Here is a 19,488-nt window from a genome sequence, read left to right as displayed (position 1 = left end):
TCAGTGGTAGAGTCAATATTCAAACTCAGGTCTATCTGTCTCCAAATACTTTTGCTTAATCACTAACCTACACAGCTTTAATGTATTGAAAAATAAGAGAGCAGGACCACATTATTACTAGGGTCATTTCCAGCTCTAGCACTCTATGAATCTATATATACCTAAAACTTCTAAAGAAAGTTTCAAACTTTATTTCTGCCCTATCCATAATTCTCTCCTTCAATGGAAAACAAAATAATAAGGAAGTGACACCTATTGAGATATTTGCTTTACACAGACATTTCTGCAAACTTAAGGAAGTGTTAGAACAGTGGAATATAAAACATCTAGTCATTGTTTCCACTGACACTTTTCCTTTTAACTGATAAAGACTGATATTAGGCATAACGATAATAAAATTATTTCAAGTTTGTACAATGCATCTAAGAAATTAAAATATTAAGAGTAATTTAATTATCAGCTTTTATTAAGGAAAAAATGAGGAACACAAAACTTAAAGAACTTGGGCAACAACACACAGTAAATTGATGGAAGAGCAGATAAGCTCATGAAGGCTGGTAAAGTCAATTTAGTTATTAAATTCTTATTTATTTGGAAAACTAAGAGCTTGAATGTACTAAACTGTAGTACAGAATTACATTTCTTGATATATCAAATTCATAAAATAAACCTGAAGACAATATATTTTTGACCACATGAAAAGAACACATGTGGTGTTATTGCAATACTTTATCATATTCTAGGCAAAGGGCAATTATGTTAAAAATATAGCTGGGAGAGGTACCTCTCAGAGTAAAATATAGCATCTTTATTCAACAAAAAAAGCCAGCAACTTAACTTCCTCAGGGGACATTATGATAATTAATTGAATCATGGCTAGAGAGTTGTTTATTTAAAAAAAAATAAAAACTGAATATCTTAAGTTATTATCATGATTTCACCACAAGTATCTCCATTTTTTTCCCTTTCTTGATTTAAATTTCAATAGCATTTATTGCTTCTTTGAGAAAAACAGAAAATCACTGATTGCTAGAGCACAATCTCTTTTAAGAGGTTATGAGAAGGGGCCTGGCACACTGCCTCACAGGGTGCCTCACAGTGAGAGGTGACAGCATGCTGGGATCCCTCACAGCCCTCGCTCGCGCGCCTCCTCGGCCTTGGCGCCCACCCTGGCCGCGCTTGAGGAGCCCTTCAGCCCGCCTCAGCCCTCCTCAGCCCGCCGCTGCACTGTGGGAGCCCCTTTCTGGGCTGGCCAAGGCCGGAGCCGGCTCCCTCAGCTTGCTGGGAGGTGTGGAGGGAGAGGCGAGGGAGGTGTGGAGGGAGAGGCTGCGTGTGGTGCTTGCGGGCCAGCGCGAGTTCCGAGTGGGCATGGGCTCAGCGGGCCCCGCACTCGGAGGGGCTGGCCGGCCCCGCCAGCCGGAGCAGTGAGGGGCTTAGCACCTGGGCCAGCAGCTGCTGTGCTCGACTTCTCGCGGGGCCTTAGCTGCCTCCCCGCAGGGCAGGGCTCGCGACCTGCAGCCCGCCATGCCTGAGCTTGTAACACTCACCGCGAAGGTCTGCAGCTTCTTCACTCCTGAAGCCAGCGAGACCACGAACCCACCGCGAGGAACGAACAACTCCAGACACGCCACCTTAAGAGCTGTAACACTCACCGCGAAGGTCTGCAGCTTCACTCCTGAAGCCAGCGAGACCACGAACCCACCGGGAGGAACGAACAACTCCAGACACGCCGCTTTAAGAGCTGTAACACTCACCGCAAAGGTCTGCAGCTTCTTCACTCCTGAAGCCAGCGAGACCACGAACCCACCACGAGGAACGAACAACTCCAGACACGCCACCTTAAGAGCTGTAACACTCACCGCGAAGGTCTGCAGCTTCACTCCTGAAGCCAGCGAGACCACGAACCCACCGGGAGGAACGAACAACTCCAGACACGCCGCTTTAAGAGCTGTAACACTCACCGCAAAGGTCTGCAGCTTCACTCCTGAAGCCAGCGAGACCACGAACCCACCGCGAGGAACGAACAACTCCAGACACGCCACCTTAAGAGCTGTAACACTCACCGCAAAGGTCTGCAGCTTCACTCCTGAAGCCAGCGAGACCACGAACCCACCGTGAGGAACGAACAACTCCAGACACGCCGCCTTAAGAGCTGTAACACTCACCGCAAAGGTCTGCAGCTTCACTCCTGAGGCAGCGAGATCACGAACCCGCCAGAAGGAAGAAACTCCGAACACATTCGAACATCAGAAGGAGCAACATACTCCGAACATACCGCCTTTAAGAACTGTAACACTCACCGCAAGGGTCCCCGGCTTCCTTCTTGAAGTCAGTGAGACCAGGAACCCACCAATTCCGGACACAACAGCACTTCGGAAGGCCGAGGTGAGTGGCGAATCACTTGAGGTAAGGAGTTTGAGACCAGCCTGAGCAACATGGTGAAACCCCTCTCTACTAAAAATATAAAAATTAGCCAGCCATGGTGGCATGTGCCTGTAGTTCCAGCTACTTGGAAAGTTGAGGCAGGAGAATCGCTTAAACCTGGGAGGCAGAGGTTGCAGAGAGTTGAGATCGTGCCACTGCACTCCAGCCTAAAAGAAAGCAAGACTTTGTCCAAAAAAAGAAAATAAAAAGGTTATGAAAAGGATAAAAAGATGCAAACTTAGTTTTGTTCAACTTTATTCCCCAGAATAAGTGTACTTCCACTGTTTGGCAGCTGTACCTCAAAGGATTCAGCAGAGACCAACACTTCTATTTGATCTTAAAAAAACATGGCCGGGCGCAGTGGCTCACACCTGTAATCCCAGCACTTTGGGAGGCCGAGGCGGGTGGATCACGAGGTCAGGAGATCGAGACCATCCTGGCTAACACTGTGAAACCCCGTCTTTACTAAAAATACAAAAAATTAGCTTGGCGTGGTAGCGGGCGCCTGTAGTCCCAGCTACTCCGGAGGCTGAGGCAGGAGAATGGTGTGAACCCGGGAGGCGGAGCTTGTAGTGAGCCGAGATCGCGCCACTGCACTCCAGCCTGGGCGACAGAGTACACTCTTGCTTGGTGTACCCTTGACTTCTAGTCCTCTCATTCTGTTAGATTGTTCAATGTTTCTCTCTTCAGTCTGTGAGTTTTGGGTTTAAGTGCTCATAGAAGCATAAGGATATATTTTACTTTCAATATATAAGAGGAATGCCCTCTGCAACAGATGTTGTTTCTGATACATGAAACAAATAAACAAATGAAATACCAAAAACATTTAGATTAACAGTTGACGTATGCAGGAACTCACTAACTTCAGGGCTTATCTATAGCATGAAGATTGTTCAACTGATAACCTTTGATCAGAATATGTCCATAATTAGAATTACCACAAGAAAATGCCAGTCATGAATCCACTCACAGAAATGTAAAAAACACTCTAGACTCTGGTAGGAAAAGAGAAAACATACTTGCCTGATAAAGTAAAAGTTATTAGGCATAACCAATGTAGCTAACCAGTTGTTTTGAACTCAAATAAATGATATCAATTATTTCTTTCTAAATTAGATTTAAAAATAAAGTTCACATTGGATATTTACTATGATGCCACAACTAAAAAAATTACTGTATAAACTGACTTTAAAAGTATTAAATCAATGGGTATAAAGCTTCTTTGGTTTGTAACTTAGTTAGCTCAGGTAATCATAACAGGATACCATAGGCTAGTTGACTTAAACTACAGAAATATATATCTCATGGTTCTGGAGGCTGAGAAGTCCAAGATCAAGGCACAGGCAGATTTGGTGTCTGGTTTGGGCACTCTTACTGGTTTGCAAACAGGCTTCTCATTTTGTCCTCACGTAGTGGAGAGGAAGATTAAAATCATCTCTCTCAGTTCTCTTCTTACAAGTACACTAATCCCATGATTAGCACTGCACCTTCAGGACCTAAGTGCTTCTCAAAGACACCACTTCCAAATTGCACTGCATTAGGGATTTAGGCTTCATCATAGGAATTTAGGGAGAACACATACATTCAGCCCATATCAGTCCATTGGTTAAGTTGCAAAATTCTTTCCTTTTTTGTTTTAGCATAAATTCTAGACTCCTGTGAAGCACTGTAATTGTACCTTCTTGATTTCCTCTTGAAATCAATCATGCATTAATCTGTGGAGTCAATTACTCAGAAGTTCAGTAAAGTTCAAATAATTTTAAAAATCTATTTTAAAAATTAACATTTTTAAACCAACAACCAAACAAATCTAAATAATGCTATAAATGTCATTTCATTCAAGCAGTCATTTCTATAAGCTCATATTTACCTGATTCAATTTATTTGCCTCCATAGGAAAGGGAGCGAATAATGAAACACCTTTTCCTGCAAGATTTCTTAAATGTTTCTTTTAATTTTTATTTTTTTTAAATCAATGCAATTCTCACATTGTTTGGAATAAGCTTTGTAATGTAATATCAATAATTTATAAGAGTGAATTATTTATTAATTTTGGTGAGGTAGAGTAAATCCACGGTAGATGTTTTATTGTATCTGTGTTTGTATGTGTGTGCACTGTAGTTTTATTTTAAGCATTTTTTTTTTTTTTGAGTCAGAGTCTCACTCTGTCGCCCAGGCTGGAGTGCAATGGTGCGATCTTTGGCTCACTGCCACCTCCATCTCCTGGGTTCAAACAATTCTCCTGCCACAGCCTCCTGAGTTGCTGGGATTACAGGTGCCTGCCACCACACCTGGCTAATTTTTGTATTTTTAGTGGAGAGAGGGTTTCACCATATTGGCCAGGCTGTTCTTGCCTAGGCCGGTCTCGAACTCCTGACCACATGATCAGCCCGCCTCAGCCTCCCAAAGTGCTGGGATTACAGGCGTGAGCCACCGCACCCAGGTTATTTCAAATAAATTTAAATGTCACCTTGTCATATAAATCTTAATGTGCAAGAACAAATAAATTTTTCTAAGTTTAATGAGAAAAACATATTTGTATGCTTATTCATAAGTATGTTTGTATACTTATTCATTCTATAAAGTTTCACTTATCATTTCATTGATAATATTTGATTGCCGTCCTCATGTTTTATATATTTCAAGGCACTTGAAATCCATTTTCCAAGTTGATCATCTTGGAATCTCAGTGAAATCATTATGAAGAGGTGCCATAATTCCCCTTTTGGGAATAAGAAAATAGGGAGATGGGTGGTCAAATGATTTTCTGAAATTTTGATAGCAAGTCAATTGTTATGCTTTGTCTAGAAGTGTTGTGATTCTCAAAGTTTAGTAGTTTTATACCATTCTAACCCATGATGTTATAATTCATGCCAAACCTAAACAAAGCTCACATAAAATATAATAATATGGTTCAAAACTACTCTAATATTAGCTTAGAGTTGTATTTCACAGCTTTTGTTTGGACTTTCATAGATGATGTTGTTTTTTTTGAATTTTTTATCATGATAAAACACAAGCAGCATAAACTTTACCATTTTATCCACTTTAAAGTATACAGTTCTGTTATTAAATATATTCATAATGTTATACAAACATCACCATCATCTATTTCCATAACTTTTTCTTTTAAGCCAAAACTCTAAACCCACTAAACATTGACTTCCCATTCCCCATTCCCAACAGCGTCTTGCAACTTCTTGCACTTTTTGTTGCTACGGTTTTGACTACTGTAACCACCTCATATAAGTGGAATCAGACAGTATCAATCTTTTTATGACTTGTTTATTTAACTTAGTACAACGTTTTCCAGATTAATTCATGTTGCTCAAATGTCAGAATTTCCTTCCTTTTGAAGGATATATGATATTCCATGGTGTATCTTCCATATTTTGTTTACCCAATCTTAAGTCAATGGATGCATGGGCTGCTTCCACATTTTAGCTTTGGTGAATAATGCTACTGTAAACATATTTATTTACATATCTCTTTGAACCCTGCTTTCAATTTGTTTCAGTACATACCCAGAAGTGGATTTGCTGGATAATATAGTAATTTTATTTTTAATATTTTTAGAAACCACCATACTGTTTTCCATGGTGACCATACCATTTTTCATTCCTACCAACAGTGCACAAGTGTTTAAATTTTTTTACACCTTTAGCAACACTTATTTTCTGGGTATTTTGGTAGTAGTCATCCTAATGGGTGTGAAGTAGTATCTCATTGTAGTTTTGATTTGCGTTTCCCTCATCATTAGTGATGTTAAACATCTTTTCATATGCTTGTTGACCATTTTATATCTTCTTTAGAGAAATGTTTATTCAAGTCTTTTGCCCATTTTTTAATCAGTTTGTTCATTTATTGTTGTTGAATTTTAGGAGATCACTATGTATTCTAGATATTAATTTTTATCAGTTATATGATTTAAAAATATATTCTTCTATGGGTTGCCTTTTTACTCTGTTGACAATGTCTTTTGATGCACAATTTGAAAAACTATTCATAAAGTCTGCTTTTTCTATTTTGTTATTGTTCCCTGTGTCTTTGGTATCATCCCCCAAATTGTTGCCAAATACAATGCAATGAAACATTTGCTCTTTGTCTTCTAATACTTTGACTGTTTTAGGTTTGATATTTAGGTCTTTGATCCACTTTGAGTTAATTTTTGTATATGGTGTTAGGTAAAGATCCAACTTCATTCTTCTGCATGTGAATATCTAATTTTTCCATCACCATTTGTTGAAAAAACTGTCCTTTCTCAGTTAAATGGTATTGGCCTCCTTGTCAAGAATCAACCAAATTTTTGAGAGTTTACTTCATGATTATCTATTCTATTGTTTTATGTCTCTGTGCCTGTGTCAGAATGTTTTGATTACTGTAACATCGTAGTAAGTTTTGATACCAGAAAGTGTCAGTCCCCCAGCTTTAGTTCTGTTTTATAAGACATATTAGGGTATTAAGGATATCTTGAAGTTTCATATACATTTTAGAAGCGTTTTTCTATTCCTGCAAAAGACATCATTGGAATTTTAATAACATTTGTATTAAATCTATAGATTCCTTTAGGTAGTATTGACATTTTAACAATATTAAGCCTTCCAATTCATTAACATTTGTATGTATATGTCTTCTTTAATTTCTTTCAGCAATGTTTAGGAGTTTTCATTGTTTAAGTCTCTCATTTAATTGGTTAATTCAAAAGTATTTTATTTTTTCTAATGCTACTGTGAATGAAACTGTTTATGTGACTTCCTTTTCAAAGTGTTAATTGTCAGTGTACAAAATGCAATTAACATTTGTGTTGAGTTTGTTATCCTGTTACTTAGCTAAATTGATTTATTAAACAATTCAGTGAAATTTATAGTGTTTTTAACATATAAGATTATATCATCTGCAGAAAGATAAATTTTTTTCTTTTCAATTTGGATGCTTTTGTTTATTTGTTTATTTATTTATTTTTGCCTAATTACTCAGGGTTGAAAAGAATTGGAGAAACTGGGTAGCCTTATTCCTGATCTTAGAGGAAAAGTTTTCAGTCTTTGAACACTGAGTATGATGTTTGCTGTCGATTTTTAATACATGGCTTTTATTATGTTGAAATTTTTTTCCGTCGATTTCTACTTTGTTGAGTGTTTTTTTTAATCATAAAAAAGTGCTGAATTATACCAAATGCTCTTTTTACACCCATTGAGACGATCATTTGGTTTTTTTTTTCTTTCAGTCTGTTAACTTGGTGTATTATATTGATTGCTTTTTTATGTTGAACCATTATTGTTTTCTAGAATTAAATTCCACAAGTCTATTAAGATGGTCTATTTCTTCATAATTTAGTCACGTTAGGTGTTGTGTTTCAAAAAAATGTCCATTTTATTTAAATTATTTAATTTGTTGGGCTACAATTGATCACTTTAGTCTCCTATAATCCTTTTAGTTTCTGGAGAAACCATTGTAATGTCCCCACTTTCATTTTTGCTTTTAGTAATTTGAGAATTTCTCTGTTTTTTTTTTTTTTTTTTTTTTTTTTTTTTTTTTTTTTTTGTGTGTGTGTGTGTATCTAAAGTTTCGTTAATCTTTTCAAAAAACAATTTTTGGTTTCATTGATTTTATTTTTTTTCATTTTTTTCTGCTTTAATATTTATTTTGTTTATTCTGCTGGTTTGGGGATAAGTTTCTTCTTTTTCTAGTTTTTTAAATTGTAAAGTTAGGTTGTTAATTTAAGTCATTTTTTGTTGTGTAAGCATTTATAGCTATAATTTTCTCCCTCAGCACAACTTTTGCAGAATCCCATAAGTTTTTGTATATTTTATTTTTATTAGACTCTAAGTATTTTCTAATTTTCCTTGTGATTTCTTCTTTAACTCATTGGCTATTTATTAATAAGAGTGTGTTGTTACATTTCCACAATTTTGTGAATATTTCAGCTTTACTTCTGTTATTGATTACTAACTTCATCTCATTATGATCAGAGAAGATACCTGACCATACTCATATTTATATATCCATTTTCAAACATCTGTTAAGTGTTAATCTGTGGCCCAACATATGGTCTATCCTGGAAAATGTCTCGTGTATTTGAGAAGAATGAGTATTCTGTTGTTGGTCAGTTCTGTGTCTGTCTGTTAGATTGAGTTGGTTTATTGTATTGTTTAAATCCTCTGTTTCCTTACTTATATGTCTAGTTGTTGAGAGTGGGGTATAGAAGTCTCCAACTATTATTGTAGAACTGTTTTATTTTTCCCGTCAATTCTGTCAGTTTTTGCTTCATACACTTTGATGGTCTGCCATTAATTGTGTAAATGTTCATAATTGTTATATCTTCTTGCTGTATTGAACCTTTTATTAATATATAATCTTTCTTTGTCTCTTGTAATATTTTTCTGAATTAAAGTCTATTTTGTCCGACATTTGTACATCCACTTTTGCTCTGTTTTGGTTATTTGCATGGAATATCTTTTTCAGACCTTTCACTTGCAACCTACTTGAGTTTTTGGATATAAATGAGTCTCTTGTATCTCTCTTTTTGTCTATCCTGCCAATATTTTAGAGTAACTGCTGATAAAGGGAGACTTCTATAATTTTTCTGGATATTTAAAAAAATATATGCTTTACTGCTCTTTTGTCCCTCACTTCCTATATTACTGTATTCTTTCATGTTTAGTCGATTTCTTATAGTTAAGTGTTTAAGTTAAATCTTTCTCATCTCCTTTTGTATTTATTCTACAGCTGTTTTATTTGTGATTCCATGGAGGTTGCATTTAATATACTGAAGTTATAATATTTTAATTTGAAATTTTAGCAGCTTAACTTTAAATGATTGGGCTATTTTTTTATTTTTAAGATGGAGTATCACTCTTGTTGTCCAGGCTGGAGTTCAATGGCACGATCTCGGCTCACTGCAACCTCTGCCTCCCAGGTTCAAGCAATTCTCCTGCCTCAGCCTCCCAAGTAGCTGGGATTACAGGTACATGCTAATTTTTGTATTTTTAGTAGAGACAGGGTTTCACCATATTGATCAGGCTGGTCTCGAACACCTGACCTCAGGAGATCCGCCCACCTTGGCCTCCCAAAGTGCTGGGATTACAGGCGTGAGCCACTGTGCACAGCCTGGACTATTGTTTTTTAAGTTCAGATGAAAGACCTAGTCTGAATTTTTTTTTTCTTGAATAGCAAGAAACTTTTACTTTTCTACCTATATTTTACTGACAATGTGAGACATGCTAGAAAGGCAGACTTCAGAAACTTTTCTTTATTCACATATTTTTCTTAGCGCTCAAGTACCACAAAATTGTTCGAAGTTTCTTTGAAAAAGGAAAGGGGACAGATATTATTTCTTCGTTTCTTTACATTTTAAATACATTTTTGGAGTATTTCTTCAAAGCTAAATGCATAATGGGGTTACAGTTTCTCTATGTTTTCTATAAACCTTAAGAGAGGAAATAATTTTACATCAAACTCCGGTTACAGTGCTATGACACAGATTTAAAGCTGTTGTTCAAAGCTTTTCTTGATGTGTTTCTTGAGCCACTATGGAAAATTAGGAAGGAAAAAAACCCTCTAAAATGGTTTATACTGTGTTTACTTATATATTTTTGAGATTATATGCTGTGAGATTGGAGAAACATTTAAAATTGGTGCAAGTAATGAAAGAAATGCTGAAACATTTTAATGGATGATTGAAAATGAGAGGATTAGAGAAAAAATTAATTAGGTTATTTATAATATATTGTTGCGGTTTTCCTCTTCTGTTTATCTTGTAGAAATATTCAAAATTTTAATTCTCTTTTTCAAGAAAGCAGAGGACTTACAATATTTTGATATGACTTTATATAAAAGGACTTTATAGAACTAGTCTCAATACAGCATTGATAATAAAAATTCTTTAATTGCTATCTATTATTTCAAAATAGTGGCTTAAGTTAACCCACTATTTAGTCTTACAGATAATGTAATTCACAGGATGATATTTTTAAAAGTGTCTAGAACTTACTCTAAAACAGTAGAATTAATTTTTTTCACAATTCCTAGTAGAATTGACCTTAATACTTCAGTGAACATTTTTCTCTATTGATCAAATTTATGAGTATATACACAAAGGTAGTAAAAAAGAATACTCAGAATGTCTATAATTTCATGTCTCTTAAAGGCAGCTTATTTGTTAGCATTCAGGTAATGGCATTCTGGTGAATATAACAATTTCTGTGAAAAATAACACTGGAATATTGGTAAGAATTTCGTTGAATCTGTAGATTGTTTTGGGTAGTATGCATATTTTAACAATATGAAACACAGAAAACCTTTCTATTTGTGTCTTCTTGAATTTTTTATCAATATTTTATAGTTTTCAGTGTATAACTCTTTCGCTCCTTAATTACATTATTCCTAAATATTCTATTTTGTTCTAGCTATTATAAAAGATTGTTTTCTTGATTTCTTTTTCAGTGAGCTTGCTGTTAGTGTATAGAAACTATTGATTTTTGTATGTTGATTTTGTATTCTATATCTTTACTTAATTTCTTTATTAGTTCTAACAGTTTTTGGGTGTAATCTTTAGCAAATCAAATTCAACAGCACAGTAATAGCACCATTCACAATGCTTGGGATGCAAGGAGGATAGTTTAATGTATTCAAATCAATAAATGTGATACATCACATTAACATAACGAAGGACAAAACCTATTTCAATATATGCAGAAAAGGTATTTGACAAAATTCACCATTCTTTCATCATAAAAACTCTCAACAGATTATAGAAGAAATGTAACTCAACACAATAAAAGCTATATATGACAAGGAGGCAAGTTCTTAACATCTCATTTCGTATACAATTCTTACTCCTTGAGAACACCAAAGAACAATTTCTGTGAATAAAATATTTAGTTATTCTAATTTGTACACATTTAAAATATAGCAAGCATGAACATTATTGAGAATAAGAACTTATCCTGAAGACTTTGAGAACGGAGGGCCTGGGTTGATAGGAAAATAGTGTAATAATCCCATAATGGTACTTCAGGTTCATTTGGCTTCTGTCCTTAGAAAGATGCCAAGAAAAATATGGTGAGTGATAAGGTAAAGATAAAATATCTAGAATTATTAAAATATAAAAAGATAAATTATGTATCTTGGAAACTTTATTATAATAGCATAGTAACAACCGTTAACTAATTATAATAACACTAATAACATTCATTAAGTAATTATACATGTGACTGTATATGGTGTTCTTCACAAACAATTTCGCATTTTCTCCTCCAATCAATCTTTTGCAGAATATATTATTATTACCCCTATTTTACAGAAAAAGAAATTGAGGCTTTATTATTCAGAGATTCAATAATCTGCTCAAGGGTTTGCAGATAGTAAAAGAGTGGCATGACTGGAGCCAACCCTGAACTGGTCGAACTTCAAATCCTGTGCCTATCACCACCTTGTTGCAGCTTTTAAGAAACTTGAAGAGTTAATGCCTGAATTCCATTTATCCATTCATATTAAGTGGTTCCTTTGTCATTTCTTGAGCTCCTCAAGATAGAACTCTCCATCAACCCATTTTTGAAACCTTGTCTAATGAATTTTATTTATTGAGTTGAAATCAGTCTCCCTATAGGTTGAATGCATTGGTCATATATTTTTGCTTTGTTCGTAAACACAGAATATTTTTTACATGAGTTGTTTTGTATATGTCTTCCTCTTATTCATTCAAAAATATGATTTGAGTGCCTACTATTATTCCCAGAGCCAGAAATATAGCAGTAAACAAAATAGATCAATTTGCTGCCCTTTTAAGGTTTTAGATGGTGTGAGGAAGTAGGCAATAAAATAAATGAATACAATGTGTAATAGGGAAGGAAGCTAGGCAACGTGGGCAGTGACAGGAATGAAAATTTTAAGCAAGGAATTTGGGAAGGGCTCACTGAGAACTTAGCCTTGAAGGAGGTGAGAATATGGCCTGTGTCATATTATCTGAGAAAAATTATTTGTAAGGAGAGCAGGTATAGTACAAGCCTTTTCAGGAAGAAACAATATAAGAAAGAGCCAATATGATGGGAGTTCAACAAATACATGGAAAATTGGAGAAGACGGGAAAGGAGAAGTGGCTGGAGTCTGCTAGTGAAGGGCCTCAGGCCACTGTAGAGCAGTTTCTTGGCCTCAGCATTATGGATATTTTGGGCTGGATGACTCTTTGTTGTGGGGGACTCTCCTGTGCTCTATAAGATGTTTGACAGCATCTCTCACCTCTGCCTTCTAGATTCCAGTAGCATACACAGCCAATATTGTGGTAACCTCAAACATCTTCTGATATTGCTAAATGTCTTCAGAGGAGGTAAAACTCACCTCTCTCCAACCATTGAGAAGCACTGTTTTAGAGACTTCAACTTTCAATGCAATGAGAAGCCGCTGGACTGTTTTAAGCAGAATAAAATGATCTGACTTACATTTTAAAAGCATTATTTAAGGCTGGGCGTGGTGACCCATTCCTGTAATCCCAGCACTCTGGGAGGCTGAGGGGGTGTATCACTTGAGGTCAGGAGTTTGAGACCAGCCTGGCTAACATGGTGAAACCCTGTGTCTACTAAAAATACAAAAATTAACTTAACATAGTGGTGGGTGCCTGTAATCCCAGCCACTCAGGAAGCTGAGGCAGAAGAATAGCTTGAACCCTGAAGGCAGAGGTTGCAATGAGCCGAGATTGCACCACTACACTCCAGCATGGGTGACAGAGTGAGATCCTGTCTGAGAAAATAAAATAAAATAAAAGCATTACTTATTTTTAGGCCTTATTTTCTTATACTAAAGAATTTCTCACCTGCTTTCAATGAATGTCCTTGTATAATGTGCCTTTGATCTCTCTCACTATGTTTGACTTTCATCTATTTTTCATGCTTCAATTAAAAGTGTGTTTTTCACACTTCAATTAATAATTAAGATATATATATCTTTATTAAGTCAATTATTCATTTCCTCCCATGTGATGGAGTACTTAGATGGAGTGAAAAGCTATGGAGACATGGGGAAAAATATCATTCTTTCAAAATTTCTGTAAAAGATAGAGATTTTATTGAGTTTTATATGTACAGTTCCCCAAGAAGAGCACATTAAAGCAGTAGCTAGTAGATCATCCATACTAAAGAGATGACCTTTTAATAGCTTGGCTACATAGCAGCCTGGTAAAATCATCAATCAACAAGTATGAATGAAGCATCTACCATATACAAAGTACCATATTAGACATAATAATCAATAATATTTATTGCTTTGCTTTTAAACATAGCTGAGTATATCTACAATGTAAAGCTCTTTTCTGTTTTATTATCAACAGTGTTTCTTGTGTAATTTGAATTATAAACTCTGTAGAAAGTGTGTCACTGCTATAGTCACCAGTACCCATAATCACTAAATTGTCCTTTTCCTCAATGTCTTCCTCTTTCTGAGTGTGTGTATATGCAGCTGTGTGCAAATGATATTCATATAGTCCAGTAATGCAGCCATGTTTTACTATTCTGTTTTTGAATTTAAGATACATAATTTCACTTGCTGATCTGCATTGTGTATTCTGGATTTATCTGTGAAATCTTTAACATGGAAAATTATGTGTAGGCAGGATGCAACCCATATAGTTAGACAGATAGGTAGATATACCTGTTCAGTGAGATATGTAGATAGATAGGTATAGTTGTATCTGAAGGCTGAAATTTGTTAGAAAATATAAATTTTCTTAGATGCCATGCGAAGAATCAGCATAACTTAATTATTTTTAAGAATCCCATATTATTGTTCTCATGTCTGAAAAACAATTTCCAAAATTTTAAAAAGAGGCTAAAAAAAGAAACTTTAGTAGACGTTAATGGGATTTGGAGGTATGTAAACATCAAGTAGAATAATGGTTTATTCTTCAGAAATTATTGGGAAATTATACATCACCATGTGACTTTTATTTATTTTTAAAAACAAATTCATATTAGCCTTCAGATAAATATCTTTCTAAAATGCATCTTATACATTTATATTAACATCATTTAGGATTTTCTTGAGGTTTCATTGACCTTACTATGAATATTGATTTTTTATTGCATTGTAATACGTGGAGGTTCTTAAAGACTATTGAGATGCCTTAGTAGGTCTCTTTTCTTTATACCAAGAACTTCCAGATTAATTTATTTTGGAGCAATGTGTTCATTCATTCATTTTCTCAACTTTTCTATTCAATAATGAAACATTTATTTAACTTCCCTAGACCAAGAATAGTGCTATGCACTGAAGATACAAATATTTTTAAAAGCTTTATATCCTTTTCTTAAATATAAAAAACCATTTTCCTCAAATACAAATGCAATTCTGAGTAATATAAATAGGAAACTATGGAGGCTCTGGGAGAGAAACAAAGTTCAACTGGAGGAAGGTGGGTAGGAGGATAATGTAAAAAAGATGAGGGAAAGACTTGCTCTGGGAGGGAACAAGGTGACTTCTAAAAATCTTGAAGTTTAAGAAGAATTTAGCCTGGTTTGGGAATAGTTGGTTGTGTTGGTCTATTTTGCATTGGTATAAAGGAATACCAGAGGCTGAGTACTTTATCAAGAAAAGTTTATTTGGCTCTTGGTGTTCTGCAGACTGTACAAGAAGCAGAGATAGGAGGCGGTGACTTGCTCTTTTTAACAACCAGAGTTCCTGTGAACTAATAGGGTGAGAACTCACTCATTACCTCAGATAAGGCACCAAGCCGTTCATCAAGTTCTGCCCTCCAGACCCAAATCTCTCTCACTAGGCCACATCTTTAATATTGAGGATCACATTTCAACATGAGGTTTGCGGGGGACAAATATTCAGATCATATCAGTGGTATAACAAAAGCAGAAGGAGTTATAAGTGGAGGACATGGAAAGTGCTAAGTCTTGAGACATTGATCCATTCATGCTGTACAAGCAGCTCATTTAGTGGAATCACCAAGTCAAAAGGGTGGGAATAGTGAAAATAGTTTAGATTAAGGTATGGAATGGTGAGCAGGGGAATATTTCTAGTGGGGGACTTAAATGCATGTTGAAATTTTTGATCCATTCCTAGAGGTATTGGGATGACATTGAAGGGACTTATGCGAGATATAACATAAGATTTGTGTTAAAGAAAGATTGCACTAATGGCAAGTACAGAGATGTGATTAGAGAGAAGCGAATATTATAGAATTAGGAAGATCTGTTATATATCTGTTGTATACAATAAAAAACCGTTCCCTGAGCTCAAGGGAACAGAATCTAGAAATATTGTGGAAATCATATTAAAAGTTGGTGAATGAATATGAAGGAAAATACAGGAGGGTTCTAAGATGAAGCCTTATTGTCTAGGTCATACAATTGAGAGATTCATATTGAGCTTCCTTTTACTGAGATAGAAACAATAAGAACAAAAATCAAATTTAGTGTGGCAAATTAATTGTTTCATACAGATATTGTAAGCTTAAGATATTTGGAGAATTCCCAGGTTTGGCTATTTCATAGACTGTGTGTATATTCAAGAGCTCAACAGAGAAATCTAGGTTCAAGATTTAACAGTGTCTATAAAGTTATAAACCAGGAGTGAATTTCACTAAGGGAGAATGAGCAAGGCTACAAAGCAGGAAAGATGAGAACTGAGCTGTGGCAAGAATTAATTGGAATAGGAGGGATAGCTTTCAGATAACACTAATGTGTTATTGAGTAATAGGAAGACAATTACAATGTTAGTGTGTTCAAAATTCAAGAGAAGAACAGAAGAATATTAATACTGAAATGAGGCAGGGGGTTAAGAATAAGTAATTTTTTGTAGGCAGAACGGATGATTAAGCAAAAGAAGAGTTACTGATATCCTGATGGAAACATTTTTCAATGGAATATAAGAAGTGTATCTCTAGATGTAGTGAATGGGTGATTAGGATATGAATAAACAGAGCAGTGGTGTACATCTCTCTATCAAAGCCTTGGTTGTAGACAACTGGTGAAGAAGAGTTTCAATATAATACTTCCAAGCTGAGGACTGCTACTAAGCCCAGTTATTACACTGGAACTTCCTTAGACTTGTCTTTACCATGCAGCAGATCTAGATTTAATGCTCCCAATTCAATGATTCAAAATTTAATAAAAATTAATGTTTTGGAACCCATGTTACATAAGCCATTGTACTAGGCCAGACTTGCATTGCTATAAAAAAATCTGAGACTGTAATTTATAAGAAGAAAGTTTAATTGGCTCACAGTTTTGCAGGCTCTACACAAAGCATAATGCTGGTATCCGCTCTGCTTCTGGGGATGCCTCAGGAAACTTACAATAATGGCAGAAGCTGAAGCAGAAGTAGGCACATCTTAAATGGGAGCATCAGAAGCAAGAGACAGAGCCAGTGTGGAGGTAGGCTACACACTTTTAAACAACCACATCTCATGAGAAGTCACTCACTCTCACAAGAATAGCACCAAGGGAATGCTCCTAAGCCATTCATGAGAACCCATCCCTAGGATCAAATCACCTCTTACCAGGCCCCATCTCCAACACTGGGGATTACAATTTGACATGAGATTTGTGTGCGGACAGAGTTCCAAACCATATCACCATATACATATATTCTTTTAAAAAAGAAAACATAAAACAAAGAAAGGCACATGGAAAAGTAGAAATTAGAATAAGAAGTTCCTAAGAAAACATAATAGTTCAAGCAACTATGTATCCATATTGCCAGATAATATTTTTAAAAAAGATGTCATTGGAACAAAAATCTCAAAGAAGAGAGACATAGATGAAAAGACAGAGGATTCAAAACAAACAAGAAGATGTTGAAAATAAACTAACTAGGAACACAAAATACTTACTGAAATATATAAGCCAGATGAGAAATTGCAAAGAGGAGGGAAGACATTACTACTGAAATGTTAGCGATATAGGAAGAAAAAAAAAAAGCTAGGGAAAATTCAGCAAAACCAAATGGGAAAATGATAGACACAATAGCCTTTAGAGAGTAAGCTATACATATAGAAGAGGGACAAATGACATTGAACATACGCATATGTGATGTTCTTGAGGGTTGAGGGTAGAGAAGCAAAAACAGCAAAAAAGGCAATAAATAAATTGTTTTCTATGATAAAGGAAGATCTGAATCTGAAGACTAAATAACAACAATAAAAAAAGTGCAGGGTGGTGAAAACAGAGGCATTTGCGGATGAGTTTCTTAATATAAAAAGATTCTAAAATCCTATGAGTATTCAGGAGAAAAATTTAAAAAGATGAAAAAGAGTTTAATAGTCATAGCAAAAATTTCAATATAAAGAAGACATTAAAACGGTATTTAAAAGAGAGGAGAGAAAAAGAGACTAAAATAACAGAACTAAATAAATCACATTTATATTAATAAATATAAGTGTTGTAAATTGATTATCGAAAGCAGTTTCCAGTGGAAAAAATTCAAAGTAAAAATTGAGTGCAGGGATCTTCATCCTGAAGGCTCCTTGATCCACATTAAAGAAATTTGTATGCCTTTTCTCCTATTAATCTGCCTTTTGTTGAGTTGATTTTTCAATGAACCTTCAGAAGGCCAAGGGGAAAGCTCTCCCTTGGTCCCCACAGTTACGGCATAGTCTAAAGGACGTCCAAGGTTCCCCAAAGCCACTGTCCTCTTCTGGAAGCCACCATGAAGAGAACCCAGAAAACTGAAAAATCGGCAGAAGGGTAAGAACTTCTCACCAGTCAGGCTCCCAGTCTTTCCCTCTGTGCAATTTGGCTGAGTGGATGGTAAAACTCACTGTTCTGTCTCAAGGTTTTGATTAATGGCGAAAAGGATTTGTGTGACTAGGCTTGATATAGTGACTGGTGTACTTTTCATACTTCATGGTATGAATATTTGTATTGCTTGATCTCTTTCCGCTCAGAAATAGATTTATTTTTGCTGCCATTTTCCTTTGTTGTTGCTTTTTTGTGTTGTTCTGTCATAAAGAAGGTCACCATAGACATAGAACCCTTATCAGCCTGCTGTTCAAGACGGCTCTGCAGACTGGTCAGTTTTACAGTGCTGACTTGACCAGTGTCCCCGTTAACACAGACTTTTCTGCGATTCTCTAAGATAAAAAACGGGTGATATTTTCCTCTTGTCTTATCTTATGTCCTCCAGAGCTTGATTTGTGACCACATGGGGAAACTTTCTCTTGGTCTCTGCCATCTAGAGGGAGTGATTTTTCGGGTCACTTAGGTGGCCAATCTGAAAAGATTGTGAGTCTGAGGCATGTAAGACTTTAAATAGTACACTTTTTGTTCTGAAAGTGCAAAGCTTTTAGGTGAGTTTTGTCTTAAAAGTTCCCATCTCTATGGAGTTTTTGCCATTTGAAGTCTATTTCTAAGAGTGAATTTTTGGGGATCATGGGGACTGCCCCTTCCATGCCCTCTCCAGGAACACCTCTTGCTTATATGGTAAAAACTTGGGAAATTACCACCTAGACTTTACCTAAAGAGGCTTTGGGGTTTAGTCACTGTTGGAATTAAGTACACCCTTGAAAATTCTAACTGCAATAGCCAAAATATAGATCTTTCAAATTGGACTAAAATTCCTAAATGTAAAACAAAAGATTTTAGAGATCTCTTATTATAAACAATTGATGAGAAGACCAAATTAAATGAAGGATACATAATTGTGTCATAGTTAGATTTAAAATTCTCTTGACTAAATTAAAGGGCCAAAATCTGACCTCAAACAGTTCAATGCAAACTGCACACGTGGCTTCCATGCAGGATTAATGATGGAACCTACTCCCATTAGTAGTCTGGTACTTAAAATTCCCACTGCAACTTGGGTTCACCTCCTGATAAGTGAACAACAATGGCCTGTCTCCCTTGTGGTTTAATAGTTAAAACTCTGCACTTTAACCTCCACAGCATGGGTTTAATTCCAGGTCAGAGAACCAGTTCTTCTTACTTTGATATTTGTGTGACATTAGGAGTGCTAATTTATTATTGATCCTTTTCTCTTTTGGGGATTGCTTTGAATTTTCTGTCATCTTCCATTATTGGGGTACATGAAGCTTTTGGATTTTTGTGTATGTGGATGGTCAGTTGAGAA

This window comes from Symphalangus syndactylus, chromosome 7, assembly GCF_028878055.3.
Source record: "Symphalangus syndactylus isolate Jambi chromosome 7, NHGRI_mSymSyn1-v2.1_pri, whole genome shotgun sequence".
Taxonomy (NCBI): Eukaryota; Metazoa; Chordata; class Mammalia; order Primates; family Hylobatidae; genus Symphalangus; species Symphalangus syndactylus.
The sequence above is the reverse complement of the archived record's forward strand: the minus strand, read 5'-3'. Positions refer to the sequence as shown.